Source organism: Schistocerca cancellata, chromosome 4 (assembly GCF_023864275.1).
Source record: "Schistocerca cancellata isolate TAMUIC-IGC-003103 chromosome 4, iqSchCanc2.1, whole genome shotgun sequence".
NCBI lineage: Eukaryota > Metazoa > Arthropoda > Insecta > Orthoptera > Acrididae > Schistocerca > Schistocerca cancellata.
The window spans coordinates 716,238,625-716,258,544 of record NC_064629.1 but is presented as its reverse complement, the minus strand read 5'-3'; the positions used below and the strand labels follow the sequence as shown (position 1 = coordinate 716,258,544).

At 37.8% G+C, this 19,920-nt stretch overlaps 1 protein-coding gene across 6 annotated transcripts in view; it reads right to left on the bottom strand.

Moving 5' to 3' along the window:
- LOC126183726 (serine-rich adhesin for platelets-like) overlaps positions 1-19,660 on the bottom strand; it is a 44,710-nt gene extending 25,050 nt beyond the window's left edge. For 3 of the 6 annotated variants that reach the window (XM_049925924.1, XM_049925920.1, XM_049925921.1), the window contains exon 1: positions 19,392-19,567. The gene's annotated coding sequence lies outside the window, so the exon portion shown is untranslated. Of the gene's footprint in view, positions 1-5,057; positions 5,177-19,391; positions 19,568-19,610 lie in introns of those variants that run through there. The other 3 variants (XM_049925923.1, XM_049925926.1, XM_049925922.1) reach the window with 3 other exon arrangements.
- Between the last annotated feature and the right edge of the window lie 260 nt (positions 19,661-19,920).

Here is a 19,920-nt window from a genome sequence, read left to right as displayed (position 1 = left end):
AGAAGGTTATTGACAACTGGGCATCAACAATACCATCTACACAAGGAACAGAAAGGAAGGGAATTATTATGGCACACTTTGTACCCCCTGCAGCACATTGTCTGCTGGTTTCTGGAGTACTAATATACATATAAAAGTACATTACATTAATACTTGTTCTGTGTATCATGAATGCAACATTTTGTAATGATGTAGAACATGTCAGTTTAACATAAGTTTTCTTTACACAGTTACTACTTCACATCTATAAATTCACCTACTGAATAGAAGGCACTGTCATTCAGAAATTCTTTTAATATGTTTTTAAATGTTGGTTGGCTAGCCGTCAGACTTTTAATGCTATTAAATGACCAAAGATTTTTGTGGCAGCATAATTCACCCATGTCTCTGTCAAAGTCTTATTTAACCCAGAATAGTGAAAATCATCCTTTCTTCTAGTGTTGGAGCTATGCACTTCTATTATTGTTGAACTGGGATGAGTTATTAATAATAAATTTCATACATGAATATATGTATTCCAAAGGTACTCTGAATATACCGAGTTCCTAAAATAAATGTCTGCAAGGTGATCTTGGGTGGGCTCCAGATAATATTCTGATTACACACTTTTTGTGCAATGAATACTTTTTCCCTTAATGATGAATTACACCAAAATATGATGCCATATGAAAGCACTGAATGAAAATAGGCACAGTAGGCTAATTTACTGATATGCAACAACCCTAATAGCATAAGCAGCTGAACCTCGGTGTTTCAGCAGATCGTCAATGTGTTGCTTCCAATTCAATTTCTCATCAATGCACACACTCAGAAATTTTCAATGTTCTGCCTTGGCAACAGACTTTTCAAAGTATGTATTTATCAGTGGTGTTATTTCATTTATTGTACTGATTTGTATATACTGTATTTCCTCAAAATTTAGTGAGTCCATTTGCAGAGAACCACCTAATATTTTCTGAAAGACATTTACAATTTCCTCAGCTGATTCCTGTCTGTTGGGTATGATTACTATACTTGTATCATCAGCAAAAAGACCTAGCTATGTATCTTCATGAATATAGAGTAGCAAATCATTAATACAGGGTGTACATAAAGACCGGGAACACTTTCAATTATTTATTACACAAGAACCAAACATTGTACAGACATCATACATATGTCATTTTGAAGAGAAACCCTGAAAGTTTTTTTTTTCATGTACACTGCCACAGTGTAGTCTGGCAATCTGCCAATAATCAGTGCTAGCTGCAAACATGGTAAGTTCAGGTGCGAGAGCACTGTCACTGGATATTTCTACTTAGACATGTTGTAGCAATGGCTGATGCCTCAAATGCAATCAGACTCATCATTCATTAATCAGCAGGATGGGGCCCCATCCCGCTTTCATCGTGAAGTTCGTGTGTACCTGAACACAGAGCTGCCGCATCGATGGATCGGCCATGCTACAGAAGGGACAGCTGTTTCGTGAAATTGCCTCCCCGATCGCCAGATCTCACTGTGTGACTTTTTTCTGTGGAGACACATTAAAGATCTTGTGTATGTAATGCCTCTACCATGTGATGTAGCAGAGCTCTGGGAGAGAATATGGGATGCGACTGCCACAGTCAATGATGCCATGCTGGGACGGGTATGGCAAGAATTCGAATACCTTATTGACGTGTGTCGGGTCACTCATGGTTCGCATATCGAATGTTTGTAAAAAAAACTTTCAGAGTTTCTCTTCAAAATGCAATATGTATGACATCTGTATAATGTTTAGTTCCTGAAAGTGTTCCCGGACTTTATATACACCCTGTATAGATTAAGAACAGTAAGGGAACCAAGACTGAACCCTATGGGAAACCTCTCTCTTGTCTCCCCAGTAGTCAATGGATGACACAGAAAAGTTGTGTGTACACAATACAATGTAAAACTGACTGTTTAAAGGTGGACTTAACAAAATTTTCTTGATAGTGACATGTCTGTAGATCTCTTATTTTGAAAGTTCGATGTTTTATTTTTAATATCAACTGGTTGTCACATTGCCATATAATTTGGTTGGCAATAATGCACTACATGTTGCATCATGTTTTCATCCCATGCATAATGAATGAAGAGAAGACTTTCCCATGACAATGCACAATACTACATCAGTCCTGTCCACTACACCCATCTCACATCTGTAAGGTCAGAAAAAATGACTTTAGGGGCATTCATCTCATAAATCTGCAACAGCGCTCAAAATACAGGATGTGAATGTAAGGATCTGAGAAATAATTGATTGTGCCGTGTATTCAAGGACTTGCAGAAGTGTCATGAAAAGTGCATCAAAGTACAAGGGGCACTTAAAACGGTTGTGAAAATGGAATTATAAGTAAATACCTGTGAAATAAATGTGTGATGGCCCTCTTGGCCACAGAGGAAATATGTATACATTACTAAATGCCCCTTTCTCACGATAACAGTGACATTACTCCACCAATGACAGACATTGGTAGGTAGTAAAATACTTTCATTTTTATGAAAGCCCCATATTATAAGTCTGCTTCTTTACTGTTATGCTGAGGAAGATGTGCCTGTGTCTGAATCATCTTCAGCCACTCATGTTTTTGCTTTGGTTAACTTTTCAGATAATCACTTTGAAACTTTCACATAATAAAGCTGTCCTCAACAAAAAGGTTATTTGGAACACTGCATAGCTTCACTGGATACGGTCCCAATGGAAGTAGTATCCCATTGCTTCCTGTGACACTGAGCTGACTTACGCAGCCCATTACACGAGAACCACAGACTATTGTGGACTCCAAGCCATGGCAAATCTCAACATTTTTCAAATTAACAAATCATTGCCAGATGCGAAAGAAGTGATAAGTAACAGGAAAAGGACCAACTGCAGATTAAAACCTGGACCTTTAGATATTTAATCTGACATCTAACCACTGAGCCACACACCACTCCCACATCTGAGATTAAGGAAAATATTGGAATAAGTGTGATAAGTAGTTTTTCACATAACTGTATTTTGCACACAGAAAGAAGGGAAATACACTTGATACTTTTAGATGAGTTTCATACTATTTATCATGCAGAATAATATTAGAGGTGGTGGGATAGGAACCATACAATGGTTTCTTTCCTGTAAAATCAATCAAATATGCCCCACAAAGGAAAGTAACAGGGTGGGTCAATAGAGTTGTTCAAGATTATCTTCATGTTCACCTCTTAACAACTCTAACAGAGCAATTAAGGATCTATCAACTTGGGAGCGAGTGTTCTTCACACATGACGTACAAGTATTTAGCCACCTGTAATGTCCGAATTATCCTTAAACGCAATTAGTCCTAGAAAACAGGAACAGGAGCAAAGCAATACAATGAAATTGTGTTCAACACTGTCACATAGCCTGCTTTCTGATGTGAAAAGGAGACAGTCTATTGCACAAGACTCTTTGGGGGTCATCATCAATGAAACTAATGAAGTGCAGGAAAATTGCATTACACAGTTCAGTACTCATATAGGAAACCTGTATAAAAGTACCAAATATTCAGCTGTTTCTGATAAATAACTTAAAATATTCTGTTTTTATGCATGTGGTATTTGTTCATTTATCTTCAGTCGGCTGTGCAACTATTAGCAGCATTATCAGTACTCCAACAGTGATTCACGTGTTGCCCTTGCCAGCCTAGACATACCACCATGCAGCAGCACTGCTCAGTTATTGTTGGAGTACTGGTTATTTGTCAAGTTTTAACGTTTCTGTTAATACAAATTGATAAAAAAACATCACACAACACTAATTTGTGATCACTCTATCAAACATGCATGTAAAATTTTGCTTTAAAAATGTAGTAGGGAAACAAATAGATGCTTTCCATTGATGCAGGAAGTTGTATGAAAGATGTGATGAGCAGTATTTGTTTAGCTGACTCCAGCTACATACTACAAAAAAAATTGCAAACATTTTCTGAAACACAACATCAAATGCACATGACGACCTTTAAGAGGGACACCATGGATAATTTGTCAGGGTGTAAGAGTCGTTTTCTTTATGGGCGAGTGAATAGGGATCAAATGTGCCATGCCATAATGATGGCTGCATATGGTGCAGTAGGTCGCACCTCCCATTATTGCCACAAAATGTCACTGCAAACACTAATGAAATAATGACAGACGGGGTAACATTCATGCCTTTTGAGAACTTTCAGACTACAGTGCCTGCCTGGTGATCGAAGAAGAATAATAATAATAAAATAAAAAACCTTACAGTAGTTCCTGAGATTATTCTTCACATGCAGGCCAAAAAGGTTGGTGGAAGGACAATATTTGTGTAGATTCTGGTAATAATGGCATGTGGCTCAATGGACTGGTTCAAGTCTCAATTGAACATCACTTCAGCAACCTGCATATCCGTAGCTAGGTATCCTACTGTGGAAAGGAGCTCAAACCACATTTCATTTATAGCAAATCTCCACATCACTGAGATGTGATTGCTAGGTCAGACAGATCACCATGCTCAACACGGATCGAAACAGGTCAAAACCTATACAGTGGTACCTGGGTTAGTCAGATCATAAATACAGTAAGTGTGGCACAAAATGGACGTACAGTCAAAATTGTAAGACTATTATCAGATAATTGTAGCTTGTTTGATTACTCACTCTTAAAGAATGAACCAGTCACTTGAAGATATATTAAAATAATCTACTCAGCAATTTTGACAGAAAGCTGCATAACATGCAAAACCTTAAACCCCTTTCCACACTCATCTCATTGTATTTAAAACAGTGGAAAAACAATTATCAAGACAAACTGCTCCCCTTTTGTCAGAATATATAATGCAATCAAGGAAAATGTGGCATCGCAGCACTGGTGCACAACAAGCAATGCACCCTGGTGGTCCTCCTGCTGCAGGAGTTGCCTTTGTGTCGGAGTACAGTGGCCCATTCTCAGACATGCTAAGGCCACTGGTTTCTACCTGTGTGACTGCAACAATGTTCACCATGGCAAAATTGTTGGCTTCATCAGGTTTAATTTGTTACTTTGTACTGCCAACAACTCTTTCTCCTGCTGACACCTACCTCTTCTCCTCAACGAGTAACAGCAGCCGAGGGGACAGCATGGGATAGTATATTGATTTAGTTGCCATCACCTCTTGCTGCCATGTCAGCTTGCTCATTTCCATGGATTCCTGCAGGGCCTGAGACCCAGAAGAATGATATTTCACTCCCTTGCTACTGTACCAAGTGAAAGGTGTCTTGTACGTATTAATTACTTTGTTTACTGGGTACTTTTGCTGAATGAACTATATAGCACTTAAGATATCACAGCAAATGAGTAAATTATCCGAACAACTGCACCTCTTCTGCTCCTTAGGAGTGTAGAGATTACTGTGTCAAAGAGAGTAATGTCATTTGGAAGTCAACTCATAAAGACACTGCCAGCGGAAACTACTGGGCAGCTGACACTACACCTCTGATTAAACCTATGAATGTAAACAACGCACCTAAACATTAGCAAATGGCTTGTTTAAAATCAAATCTGGTGTACAGTAACATTGAAATATGACACCAGTTTCTACTGGATGCATAGTACAGTTTCCAAGTGCCATAAATGGCCTTTTGATACCACACAACTGTTATTGAAGTGTATGTATCTCTGATTTTAGCAGGAAAATTGTACCATGCCATCAGCCAAAGTTATTTACTTGAATACCTACAATCCACTGATCTCATTCACGAAGCTCAAGCTGCGAGCCACCTAGGTGTGGATTCTGTTCCTGTCTGTATAAACACTGACATTGCATATTCTTGCAGGTTCTAATTCAAATTCTTTATTCATACAGTAAATGCTAACAGATTGTGGAATGTCATAGCACACACAATTCATACACACAAGCAAGTACATGTTATGCACAAATGACTGCCAATCCCAGCATCTTCGGCCAGAATGCTGGAGTTGGCAGTCATATTTGCATAAGGTGTGCTTGCTTGTGCAAATGAATGGTGTGTATTTCTCTTTAGCTGATGAAGGCTGCAGCCAAAAGCTTTAGGTAAGTGTCTTAATTGTGACTGGCTGCAACTTAATGTGTCTTCCTTAAACAACGTAACAATCTGTCTTTTCCTACATTGTTGATATTCCTACCTGGAGTTCCTATAACACTATTTGTAGTCAAGGTTTTACAGGCTGATGTCCTTATTAATTGCACATGGAGCTTGCCTGGTATCATGTTCATTTATGTTGGAATTTTTGTTTCTTTCTCGCATATTTACATGTTTCTAGAACAAAACTGCAGGGGAGTGAGAGAATCGAAGACTTCTGGAAGAGGTACCTGCAGGAATCTGTTTGTCATGCATAGTGCATTTATCTTATAGCTATGTTTTGGATCAAGAGGGTGATTCAGATAGTGGTTGTGCTACCCCAGAATATAATAACGCACCCCAGAATATAATCACATAATACTGTGGAAGTGGGCAAAGTGTGCAATTAGAACAGTGTGGAAGCTTGCTTTGTGTGCAAGTAAATGTAGGCTGTACTATACTTTCTTCAGTGTTGCATTTGTTTTTGTTATGTGTGTGTCATTTAAAATCACACTGAAACCAATATGCCTAAAAATTTTGTTTCCAGTCAGGGTGTAATGCTTCTGAAGTTTGTCACAGAGGTGTTGGAGGCTCTTCTTTTAAACAGAAGTTTAGAAAAGTTGTTTTGGGTGTATATATGTTACTAGCTTATTTCCCTCAAGCTTCAAGCCAGTCATGTACCTGGTCTGTAGATTTATTTATGTTTGCTTGTAGCTGTCTTTGGGTTTTTGCTTGTAAGAACAATCATTACACAATCCTTAATTTTAATTTTATAAAATTTGTGACCAGACTTTCTAGACTAGTTGTATGTGATAATTCGTGCCAAGATCTGTGAAGAAAAGATAAATGCAATGCCTCCTTTCTGGATTCAATCTGCCTCCCACCATTGAATTTCCCAAATGGAAAATAACAGGAGAGTAACAGAAAATATTTTCGTTTATATCTCATGTGTAGATGCGTTCACTCTTCAAGACATTACAAATGGGTTACCAACTCAATACATAAAGGTTTTAACAAAGGATGGCATAAAGACAGATACAGGAGTACACAGATACACAAGAAATTAGATCGACCCTGCTATCTGAAACACAATTACTCACTCTGCTTACTACAAACCACTAAAATTAGTCCCTGTGCGAACTCTCATTAGACCTGCTTCACTGTGTTATGAGAAAGTAAGTATTACTTACCTTCCTGTGTCCTAGCATGCTAATAAGATTTGTAGAAACAGGTAAATTCTTATGTAGCATTACATAAAACTGTGCATATATTACTACTTCGAGTCCACTTAACTGTATTATGGTCATTTCAGCTTATTTTAACATATGGAAAAGTATTTTAAAAAGTTCATGTACAAAGAATACAGATGTATTTACTTGATCTGACCATCCTGATATGGGTCTTTAAAGGTTTACGCAAATTATTCCAAGCAAATGCTACAATTATTCTCAGCCATGGGCCATGGATGACACATTTCTCTTCTAGACACGTGTCCATCTCCACATGAAATGGTGATGACCATGGCAACATGTGTATGCAGTAATAAAATTTCCGACCTCTGTTAGAGTTGTTTTACTAGTTTGTGCTGAAAATTAATGTCTCAGAATTTTTTATTATGTGTGCAATTTTGGTTAAGGTATTACATGTCATGCTTCACTGGCAGAAATTGCAACCCCTGCGAACAGAGGGCTCCAAACTGTAGCGTGTAACATGGTGGTGTGTAACAATGTCAGTGCATGAGAAACAGCATGCTGTAGTGTAATTCCTAACTGCAGAACAGTCTGTTCCCACATGGTGCCCCATCTCCTTCAGCATGACAATGGAAGACCACATATCTGCAACAATTAGATGCCTTGGATTCACTGTCATCCTTTGTACAGTACCAACTTGGCCCCATTCGATTTTCAAACCTTACCTTGCAGAAGTCAAACATTTTACAGTGAGGGTATCAACTAACTGGTCTCTCATTGGGTGAAATGTATTTGTTGCCAGGATGACTACATTGAGAAATAAATATGTAGACATGATGAATAAATATGTAGAATGTTAATGAAGTTTGTTTTATTTAAAAACCTTTACGGTTCTGAGGCATTACTTTTCAGCACACCCCCATTCACTAACAATAAAAATTTCAGAAGGTACCATCCAACTTCAGGTGTTTTTAACAGAAATTATCTAAACACTTCACCTAAACACACAGATGGAGGATAGCTTTTGAAATGTAGTGCGTGGAATAAATCAGCTCCTTACAGTGTTCTTTTCTTGCCCACTATTAATAGTTGCGAAAACAGTAAATTCTTTAGCTGCATTAGTTTCTTCATTATTTTCATATTAAAAATTCACAGCTCAATGTTTTATTATTGTGATGTTTTTCTTTTGATAAGTTTTAGATGAGAACTGACTTTTTCTTAGAACTTTTTTCATAGAATAAAAAATAAGCAAACATTATAAAAAGAGAGATTTTTATTGAGTAGGCCTACATAAGTTTGATCGTAGATTCAATGCATTACTGCAGACATTTTCAAATTTTATGAGCACGCTTTTTCAATTGTGTGCAGAAAAAATTAAGAGCACATTAAAATCTTTAAGTAGTGCCAAATTTTCTCAGGAACAAATATTTCAATGTGGTTTCATTATCCCATTGCAGCAAAGAATGAACCACCACTCAAATATCGAGCAGAAAGGAACATCACAAAGTAAAATGCTTCAATCTACAATGATGGGCATAAGATACAGTTATTAGTGACAGTGAAGTCACCAAAACTTGCACAACCTTTTTTTTTTAACTGAGTTGCAGAGCTGGAACACACGAATTTTCATGTGTGCAAAGTCTAGCATGTGGTTAAAAGTGTGAAAGTTCAATGCTGTTGTTTAGGGGAAGTAATTTAACTTAAATCTTGCTCAGAGACAAAATCCTCATTGTATGTCAGAAACTAAGTTATTTAGGAAGTGAACCACAACAAAATTGTCAATTAGGAGGACGCTGTAATTGAAAAATGATTGTTATTTTCCTTGCTTGTTTGTGCCCATGTATAATAAAAGAAATACAAACAAAAGTTAGTTGAAATGGTACTTTGAAAAATATTCTGAATGATTTACTTTTGTATTTACCATGAACAAGTTAGAAAGGACATTGTAATCACTGATTCGCCACACATGAAATACCTGATATTTCCACATCACAGTTTGTCATATTTATACAGTATGTTTTGCCCGAGGATAAACCTATTGGAAGATTTTTGGCTTTTCTTGTCAATGCTATGCAAAAGCCAGAGAAAAATCCCTTTGAAACTTTACTGGCTAATGTCACTATTTCAAGCAAAGTTATTTATCAGTGCTACAATGTTGCAACTGTCACAAGTAGTCATCCTCCAGACAACCAAACTTTTCCTACATAACATTTTAGATATGCTCGTAATTTTTGAAGTTATGGCCATACTCATAACACAGACACTAGAATTTTTTACTGACATCACTAAAACTTTTAGCTACTTCCTCAGCTCTTCTGAGTGAACAATGATGCTTGTAATAGAATAGAGAAGTCCATTATATGTCCAACACAAAATGCAGCCTCAAATCAAGAATAATACAACCTGAACACAAAAACAGTCACTTGCAGAATACATAGAGAGAATCCAACTTTTATCTCAACAAACTATTGTGATTAGAATCATAAGAAGGTGCCATCTAACACTACAAATACCATCATTTTAACTTTGGTTGTCTGTATTTTATCATATAACACCACACATTGATATACTGTACAACTCATTTCAGGCTATTGATTCATGACTGTATAAGAAGATCTAACATTTTAAAATAGTTGTACAAGGTACCTGAGGTACCTTCACTGCCAAAACTTCCACATACAGAAAGATACTGCATCCAGCCAAGAAATATGCACAGAAACATGAAATTCTAAAAATGGAAGCTGTGAAAAGTGTAACAATTCTCATTCAGGTTCATGATTGCTTTTACTTTACAAGCCACCTAATCGCTGCCCTGTATCCAACACTGACAGGTTCTCGTACATATTGCTATACAGGTCTCACGAAATATATCCTTCTTGGTGTGGTGTAATATGAAAATAGAGCTTCAAAGATTCCATATGAGTAAATAGTTTAGAACTCACACAGGTGCTGTTGCAAAAGTATGATTTCTAGTCACAAATAATTTTCATGAGCTTTTTAGTGAACGAATGTCTCTCTATATCTTGAAGACAATACAATTTTTTCTGAGATCTGAGGTGTACAATGTTTTCCATTCAGAAAAACTCCTTACAGTGCACTGTAATCTGCTACGAATGAGTCTGTGACAAACTCCCTACACTTATGGAGAGTGCGATAGATTGTTTCATATAAGCATATCCATAAAGAATTTTCTATGTTTTTAATTTCTGGCCATGTTACATTAGCTATTTACAACCCAACAGTCCATCTGACACTGAAGCATCACCGCCTTTGACCCATTTGTTATCCTAATACACATATCAATAATTCACTATTCAGTGTACTAGATAACTTTAGCTTTTTTTTAATCTGAAAATGATATTAGTATCATACATTCAGGGCCATACTGAAAAACAGAGCAAACAATGTATTGGAGGGAAATTGTTCACAGTTAATGATTAATGTATGCTCATGTAATTTCAATGTGAGGTAAAGCAAAGACCAGGCTTCATTTGATCAATGGATCACCTAATGACCTATACTGGCATACAGCTCAGCTTCAATAAATTCTCATCAGGTTTGACTTACACAAAATCTGCAGCCATGGCAGAAATATTTAACAGTTTCAAGTAACAGACACTACAAATAACGTATGAAAAACCTACTTGTGAAACTACAAGAAAGAATTTAGGAATATCATTCGGCCCTGTGGATACCGTTCCCCAAAGGGCTGCCAAGATAACATTATACTAATAAGAAATTGCATTTGTAGTAATTATTACCATATTCAGTCTGTGAGTGGAAAACAAACCTTAATCTATAGTGGTGTCAGTAAATATCCGATCTCACGCGTCGGCTTTGACCCGTGACGTAAGCGTGTTGTGGTGTGTGACGTCATTACGGCGCGGAGTTTGGTTTGTGATTGTGGTGTGTTTGTAGATGTCGTGTTGTTGTTTGTTGTGCCCTCTGGTGGTGTGTTCATGGTTTTCGTTTGTTTGGTGTGTTGGGGTCAGTTTGCTGTTGCTCAGTGGTGAGTGCTGTGTGCGTGGTTTTGAAGCGGAATTTGTATTAGTGAGTTAACGGTTTTGTGTGATGGTTAATGTAATGATGATTGCTGTACGTCGGGTGAGTTTGTTATTGAGTGTATTCGGTTGTGGTTTTTTGTTCAGGAATGGATATGAAAGACCGGATTAATAGTGCTCGGTTGAGGGCTATGATGGGTGAGACACCGTTAGAGCTGATCAAATTTCTACAGCTATTCGGCTTAATTGCCGAAGTCGTAAAGTACGGTCTGTGCCGTGAGCCAATGAAATTGGTTAAAGTTCCGGCCTCTCGGACCAGGGACGGTTACATGTGGCGCTGTAGGAAAGATGACGTATGGCGTTTCATACGGCGCGGTACCTGGTTCGAGAAGTCTAGATTGGGCATGCGTGAGATTGTGCTTGTTACATATTATTTTTGTTATAGATCCCCACAGAGTTTTTGCGCGCATGAGACTGGTGTGAGTGAGAGGACTGTTTTAGACTGGTATTCCTTTTGTCGTGAAGTGTGTTCGGAATTTATTAAGTACAGGGGTAAGTTGGGGGGGCATGGGGTGGTTGTGGAGGTGGACGAGTCACAGTTTGGGAAAAGGAAGTATGGGAGGGGGAAGTCTGTGGCTGGTCTTTGGGTGTGGGCGGCTGTTGTTCCGGGGGGGTGTGGGTTCCGAATGTGTTTTTAGGGTTGTGGAAGGGAGGTCGAAGGCTCAATTAGTGGGGTTAATTGAGGTGTATATAGAGCCGGGGTCCACAGTAGTTTCTGATGCTTTTTCTTCTTATAGGGGGTTGGGTGAGAGCGGATTTAATCATTTAGTAGTGAACCATAGTTTAGAGTTTAAGAATTATGATACAGGGGCTTGTACTAACACAATTGAGGGGATGTGTGGGGCGGTTAAGTCAGTTCTTGGGAGGGGGAAGAGGCACTCTTCCAACCTTCAGTCTCATTTAGATGAGTACTGTTGGCGGAAGAGTGTCCCAGAGGGCTATTGTATTGTTCGGGTTTTTTTAAGGGCTGTGGGTAAAATGTATAGGCCGAAAGTGGTTAGTTAGGGTGGGCTGGGTAGGTGGGTGGGTGGCTGTGGTTCAGGGTGGGGTGGGTGGTTTATTTTGTTGTATAGTGTTTGTTATGGTGGGGTGGAGGGGGAGTGTGTTTGTTTTTTCTTTTAGTTGTGGAGGATCTATTTTGTTGAAGTTTTTGTTGAGTTGTAGTGTGTGATTGAGATGTTTTTTATGTTGTATTTGGTTTTTGTTTGTGGGTTTTTTATTTTGGGGTTGTGGGGGGGGGGGGAGGGGGTTGAGGTGTGGGTGGGTTGGGTTTTTATTTTAGTTCAGTATTTTTTCGTTGGTGTGTGTGTGTGTGTGTGTGTGTGTGTGTGCACATGCATTTGTGTGCATGCATTTGTGTGTGATTGTGGTGGCCAATCTAGTTTGTCGGGCTGGAACTTTTTTGTGGTAAGTTCCCTTTTTTTTGTTTTTGGCGTATGTGTTGTGTATTGGGTATAGGGAAGTGTTTCATTGAGATTTGTGGCTGTGAAGGTTGGTATTGGTATTCGTATTGGGAGATGTGTTTGAGTTCATAGGTCATGGGTAGTGGTCGATACTAAGTTATGGGATTGGTAGCTGCTGTTGAGCTATATAGCTGGAGGGAAGTGTTCAATCTCAATGTTTGGTGGAGTATGTCGATTTTTGTAATTGGAGATGGGATCGGGAGTTGCTGTTGAGCTATATAGGTCAAGGGAAGTGTTCGATCCCAATTTATGGGATCGGGAGCTGCTGTAGATATATGTAGGTGAAGGGAAGTGTTTGTTCGCAATGGTTTGCGGTGTATTTTGATTTTTTTATTGGGGGATGGGATCGGGAGATGCTGTTGAGCTATATAGGTCAAGGGAAGTGTTCGATCCCAATTTATGGGATCGGGAGCTGCTGTAGATGTATGTAGGTTAAGGGAAGTGTTTGTTTGCTATGGTTTGTGGTGTTTTTTGATTTTTGTGTTGGGGGATGGGATCGGGAGATTCTGTTGAGCTATATAGGTCAAGGGAAGTGTTCGATCCCAATTTATGGTATCGGGAGCTACTGTAGATCTATATAGGTCAAAGGAAGTGTCTGATTCCGGATAAGAATGTGTTTTGTGGTATTTGGTGAGTTTTGTGATGCCGATTTTTTTCGTCGTTTTGTGTGGTTTTGTATGGCGGTCGGTGGCTAAATTTGTGTATATTTAGTTTCTCCCCACCCAAAAACCCCCAATTTCCCATGCTTGTCCCGTTAAAGTCATTAGGCTTTTTGTGAAACCTGTGTATTTTCGTGTTTATGATACGTATGCGATGTTTTTATATCCGCCATATTGGAATTGTCGTTTATGGTCGTTTCCGCCATATTTGTGACGTCATGGGTCAAAGCCGGCGGGTAGGATCGGATGCTTCTGTATTTCCCTATAGTATTCTAAGTGTCCACAGCCATATAGTGATCTGCATGGGTTCTAACATGTGTGTCACTGTAGACCACAAGTCCTGGAGATCAATCTTTCATTAAATGTGTTTATAACAGAAGCATGATTTATCTCTCTGTTGGTCACAAGACATATGAAATATCTGCTTCATCCAATATACTGTCTTGCAAACAAACATACAACATAGGGTGTAAGAAGCTTTTCTTCTTTTAAAAAAACCACCTCAGATAGCAGTAGTCATGGAAAGGGTCTCAATCCCCAAAACTAGCATAATAATATGTGGAGACACAAAGTCAACACAGATGTTGAGGGTGAAATTAGTTGTAACTTAAAATAATTGAAACAATATGAAGTTGCGTGTGTAAGGCTTTTCAGTTATTTTAAAAACAGTGTGATCGCCTCACGACACACCATGTGTTCACTGCAAAATTAGTAGTAACTACTTAAACTTTTTGAACACTTTCAGTGTGGCACAAATGGTAAACACTGCAACGATGATTTTAAGAAGTTACGTTTCAATTTTAAATCAAGTACTTACAGACACTGACAGGGAAAACTGTAAAGTATTTATAAGAGATCACGGCATTTCAAATTATTACTGTCAGATGATAGAGCTAAAGACACGCTCAGTGAAACCCACAAAACTGCAGGCCTACAAAAGGATCTCCTCAGATCTTAAGATACATACTTTTTCTAGATATTGGCAAATAAAACCTGGGGTGAAATGTATACAAAAAGCAATCTAGATGCTACGTCCTCTAAATTTTACACATTAGGTAAACCAATTTTTCAGATGACACTTCCGAAAGTAGACATTTCTACTGCTGCAGATAGGAAAACAGATGGGTAACTGCAGGTTTTAGAAAGTTCTCACAGACACTTAAATTTATCAGTTCCTTGTAAAAGCAATGCACTAACCCACAGACCCTCGAACACTATCACAGATGTAATTTCCTAGACTTTCCCGGCGATTCTGTGACATCTCGAATCGGGTGTACTGGCGGTGGTCTGCGTTTTTTTAACAATATTTCCACGTCATACCTCAGCGTCTTCATCAGTTGCTTCCTGTGACTGTTACAGGAAGCACCTGATGAAGACACCGAGGTACGATGTCGAAATACTGTGTTAGAAAAACGTAGACCACCGCCAGTACACACAATTCAATGAGATGTCACTATCACAGATATTTAAATAAATAGAAGTGGGTACCGCTTGTTGTAATAAAAAAAAACGTTCAATGATAAGTTAATATATGAAACTTCCTGGCAGATTAAAACTGTGTGCCCGACTGAGACTCGAACTCGGGACCTTTGCCTTTCGCGGGCAAGTGCTCTACCATCTGAGCTACCGAAGCACGACTCGCGCCCGGTCCTCACAGCTTTACTTCTGCCAGTACCTCATTTCCTACCTTCCAAACTCATTCTGGTCAAGTTAATATATAATTCAGAAAATAAAAGCAAAGTGGTATGAGAGGTTATAAAACGTGAAGTTGGAGAGGGCAGATAGAGGGATAATAGTATATAAATCAAAAATGAGGACAGAATAACAGAGTCATCAGAAATTAGCAACTTTTGTAAATGATTATTTCTTTGGTATTGCAAAGAAGTTGCAGAAAAATCTTTCTAAAACGCATGTAGCACTACAAAGACTTACACAACAAGCACAATCATGTTTCCCACAACAGAGCTTGAAGTTACAAATACAACACAACAATTAAAAAAAAACTGTTCTCAAAGCATGCATACAAGACCAATTAACAAACATAATAAATGTATCTTTTAGTTTGGGCATTTCTTCCCTAAAATAACTAAAGCAAGCATGAGTGTGAAGAGAACTGGAAACTAACGGCCACATTCACTGCTGTCTTCATTCTTAAAAATAATTGAAACAATCATGAAAGACGACCTCCTTAATGAAGTACAGTTTACTTTCAGAAGTGGAAGAAGTACAATAAAAGCCACTGCAGAATTTACGAAGATGGGAAACAGGATGCAAAAGGTGGAGAACGTTCACCCATCCGCTAATGTAAATGTTTGGTAAAACAATAATCAGACAAGATACATAAATCACATTCCACAGAAGCAAGACACGGAAAAAAAGTTCTCTTTGCTGATGACAGAAACATCGTAGCCACTGATAAGACATCAGAACGCCTGTTAGAGAAAGTGGATGAAATGCTAAATGATGTTTACAATTGGGCAGTATGTAATAAATTAATGCACAACAAAAAGAAAAACAGTATGCATTTAAGCATAAGGAGAGGAACCAACTCTTGTCACATTAAGGATAGAAAATAAACCTGTAGGTTGTGTAGCAAACAACAAAGTTTTTAGGGATGGACATTGATTGTCAGCTATTATAGTATGTACAAGGATACTGGCAAACAGCATATCATCAACATATTATGCTTCTAGAGTGTTAGCATCAGATGGTAACAGCCAATGTTGTGACATATTATGCCTACATATACTCAGTTCTTAGCTATGGAATTCTTTTCTGGGGATCCTTACTGCAACAAGTGAGTATGTACACCAATCTGTGGGGCATATCAGACAAAATATTACTAAATACTACACTAATAGTTCTATTCCTAATCATGGAACAAGACCTAGTTTGGAGCTAAAAGAGGCAGTGCACCAGCGCATAAAATTGAGTAACAAATTGCCGAAGGTAGTGGAAAAGATTACTAAAACACATTTGCTTAAAAAGGCAGCTAAAATGTCCTTCACAAGTAATGCATATTACACAATTCAAGACTACTTAGAGGACCCAGAGTAGTGGCTGGTAATGAATGGTGACACTACAGTACCTTGTCACATTTCAATACAGGGTTAGTGTTTACTGCTTTCACAAGGATCATATGTGAAGCTGTATAATGCATAACAGTTATGTCTGCCAAATGAGGCAATGCAGCTGTTAGGATGCTGACATATTGATGAGGATGAAGCTGCTCTCTCCAGCCATTCTGATTAGGGTTTTATGTGATTTTCCTATATCCCTATGGCCAAATGCCACGATGGTTCCTTAAACTAGGCCACTGTCATACACCTGTCCTATTCCCATATGCTACCAGCCTATCCTCTTACAGCATGTTATATATGTTGTGTGTTATATTTTCCTCTGCTCATTGGCACTGTATTACCTCGACAAATCCTGTATCGTTGTGAGATGATCCCTGGATGAATAAAAAACTAATTTGCAGACATACATCAACAACTTGCATGGGAGAAATCACAAAGGGAATTCCATCAAATGAAATAATTGATTACCTGCTCTTCCTTCTTATAGTGAATTGCATGATATTTAATTTGAAATAGGAAACAAAACCAATTTTTTGTTAATCAGAAAAGTGTTCCAAATATGTACAAACCAAAGAACTATTAAAATGACTACTAAAATCTCAAATCCTCTACTTTTTAAGATGATGGGTGGTTGATGATGGAAATGTATCTGGGTCTGAAGAGCAGTTTATATATCATAAAACAAAGCACTGTGAACTGAACAATTTTGTAAATATGTCATATTGAGTAACAGTGAAATGGAACTGTCTTTACCATAGGAATTGTACCTGGTATATGGCAACTATACTAGATTTCCATACCCTTCCTTTTTGAACTTCTCACAAGCTATTCCACTTTCCTCAGGGGCCAGAGAGAGTAGTTATGTGCCTGTGTGTGTGTGTGTGTGTGTGTGTGTGTGTGTGTGTGTGTGTGTGTGTGTGTGTGTGTGTGTGTGTGTGTCAGGTCTGATTGTGCCTGTCTGTGGCTCGGCATCTCCTCTCTATTGTGGGTAGCAATCTATCCTTTTCATAATATTGCCATCTTTAAGAAAGAATACCTTCATTGCCGAAAAACAGGCTGTAAGGAAAATATGTGGTGCTTCAAAATAAATAGAAAAAGTTTTTCTTTGATAATTCCTCCCATGCCATGGAAAAATCTCTATTATAATGTATAAAAGGTGGTGGTTACTCACATCTGTAGGTCATCTTTTTTATTTTTAAAAGGAAAAAGCAAGAATGTTGTCAATGATCAGTCTGTGTACAAAATATTTTGTGATGTGAATATAAAAGACTCAGTCCACATCATTACTAATTATTGTGCAAATGGCCCATGAAAATTAAACTAACTAGCTCTCACCTCTTTAAGGAAAGTACTCCCCAACAATTCTCTCTTAATTTTACAGTATACTTTTCTTTGGGGCATTTTTTCCTGATACAATACTTCATTTGTACAATTTTTTTTATACGTTACTTTATAATGATAAACAGATTCCTGTGGAAAGCCTGAAGACAATCCTGCATAATTCTAACTTGTTCTCATCAACTTCAGTCACTTGCTCAGCCTGCATGAAGGGAAAATTATCACAACACACAACATAAAGCAACTGTTAGTCACTGTGGAATATGATATGTTTAGAGGACAGATTTACACAAAATTATTTTTGTCTTAATATTTGTGGGAGAGGGCTACGCCAAAGTACACCACTACAGAGGGAATGGTTCGCATAGACATCAATCATCTCAGTCTCGAACACACAATATTAATTAATGCAGCACTTCAAAAATACCACGAAGTTATAAACTCTGTTCTTAACAAAAACTGGATTTTAGCACTATTTTCTTTCCCCAAAGCAGGGAGAAGACAGGATATAATTTTTTTGTAACTGTAGCAGAAATTATATTTTAGTGAATCCAAAATAAAGATTGGTATTTTTCACTGATGTGTTGATACACAAGCTGTCAAGGATGAACTTCTCAATACATCTACCTCTAAATGGGCAAACTACAAATCACATGCAAGTGCCCAGCACTCTGGTTAAGCTAAATAAATAACAGTACAAAAAGGAAATATATATATCTCAAACACTACAAATCACATGTAAGTGCCCAGCAGAGGATTCATCAAACCACCTCCAAACTAGTTCTCCAATCTCGAATAGCAAGTGGAAAAATTTAACTATATCTTTCTGCATGAGGTCTGATTTCCCTTATTTTATTATAGTGTATGTTTCTCCCTATGCAGGTAGCCATCAACAAAATATCTTCACATTTGGAACAGAAAGTTGGTGATTGACATTCCGAGTAAATTCTGCCAATTTTCACAGCATCTGAAATTGTAAATGTATATTGACGTATGTAATATCGCTCTAAACAACGATCAAAGGATGGACGAATAAATAAAAGTACAAATTGTGATTTTTCATTTATTACTGTTACGACAGGATGTCATCTTCATCGTCTTTACAAGGGAAGTCCAAGTTTATATATAAGCTGGGCAGTATGGTAATTAAGCGTCAACTGCGCCGGTTAAAAGGGGAAACGGAATAATTTTTTTTTCTTCGTGTTATTACAGAACTCACGACCAACGCCATTTTCGTGAGTATGAAAGACAACACAGGAATGATAATTAATGTCTACCATATAAAAAGCATTAAGTATTAATGAGTTAACCCACGGCCAAACAGAATTTCATGGGTACGACGAACACTTAACATTCTGATCATCTCATTTATATTGGATACGATGATATACACATTTTAACAGTGCTAATACTCGAACTTTCTTCATAGTTTTATGAAACACGAAGATTGCGCATACAGGAGACTCGCTTTCAAAGCTACAGCTTACTAAACTGATACCGCACCACAAACAGTTGTATTAAATGCAGCCATACTACGTATTTACGTTTAGTTACGCGTCATCCAAACGTAGCAAAACCAGCGACATCCACGGCAACGTCATTCCCGAAGCTAACAACTACTATAACACAAAACCTTGAAGATTTGCTAATAGGAATTTTTCAGTGATAACAAGGGAGCTATTTCGAAGCAAACTGTTAGCACTCAGAACCTCAACCACATGATTATTTAGTCACATGAAAAAACAGTAGCAATGTAAAATAACCTTGAGTAATGGTGGCCATTCCAAAATGCACGCACGTATGTACACACACACACCCACACCCTCTCTCTCTCTCTCGAAATATAATGTACATGCGGTCGTGCAAAACGTTTAGTACTGTTTTTTTACTCTCATTTAACATTTTATGAAAGTAATCAACAATCTTCCACAAAATCTGATTCTTAATAGGGTAGTATACAAACAGTAGTCAAAAAAATTTTTAAACCCAACTTTTTCTTACCTACGTAATTCTTCAACTGCGACGAATCCCTTGTTTAACTTCAACTAATTCTGCGTTATTTCGACGATACGA